This window comes from Clupea harengus, chromosome 21, assembly GCF_900700415.2.
Source record: "Clupea harengus chromosome 21, Ch_v2.0.2, whole genome shotgun sequence".
Classification (NCBI taxonomy): Eukaryota; Metazoa; Chordata; class Actinopteri; order Clupeiformes; family Clupeidae; genus Clupea; species Clupea harengus.
This window is the reverse complement of record NC_045172.1, coordinates 26,025,362-26,026,374: the sequence shown is the minus strand read 5'-3', so window position 1 is coordinate 26,026,374 and position 1,013 is coordinate 26,025,362.

The window sequence follows — 1,013 nt, the reverse complement described above, 5'->3', positions numbered from 1 at the left end:
CGGAGGAGAGAAGAGAAGGCACTGCGGAGGAGAGAGGAGGAGGAGGAGGAAGAGGCACAGCGGAGGAGAGAAGAGAAGGCACAGAGGAGGAGAGAGGAGGAGGAACAGCGGAGGAGAGAGGAGAAGGAGGAGGAGGAAGAGGCACAGCGGAGGAGAGAAGAGAAGGCGCAGAGGAGGAGAGAGGAGGAGGCCCAGCGGAGGAGAGAGGAGGAGGAGGAGGAGGCACAGCGGAGGAGAGAGAAGGAGGAACAGCGGAGGAGAGAGGAGGAGGAAGAGGAGGAGGCGGCGGTGGTGAAGGGCCTGAACACGCTGTCTCTGAGCCCTGAGGTGCCGCTCTCCACTCCTCTCAGACTCCCCAACACCTCCACTGAGGGCACCTCCCCCGCGGCGGATAACCCCGCCTCCCTAAGCGAAGACCCGTTCGAATCGTGGCTCCGAGCGCCCGGCAGCATTCCCACTCTGAGCTCCGTGCTATCAGACAAGGACCTCGAGCCAATCCGAAACAGCCTGGCCTTCACGCCGTCCTCCCCACAGCCAATCAGCTCCTCCCCCGGGGGGCCCCGCCCCCGCGCCCCCAAACCTGGCCGTGACAAACTGAAGACGGAGGGGACCAGCGCTCCATACCGCCGCCCGGCCAGATAACACCAGAGGACCAGAGCGCCTTGTCTATTTGTGTCTACTGCTGTGCTCTCTGTCAATCTATTTTCTCTTTTCCATCCATTCAGATCAAATAAATGAATGTTTCAGAACATAACTGTGGTGTCTGGGAGAGTTTTTTTCCCTATTCAGTGTAATTTTCTATAATGAGTAAAATGCTTTGGACTTGAGGGAGCGTTTTATATGTGTTTGCGTTTAGTTTTTGCTTATAATACTATTTTATAGTATATTTCACCATGGTTGGCTAAAGAGTGGCCTGGATAAGCTCCAGGTCTTCGGGGACTGTTTGCAGACAGACCGTAGATCTTTGCGGGATCCTGACAACCCATTCAGGGACTTAAAAAGCCACAAATCTT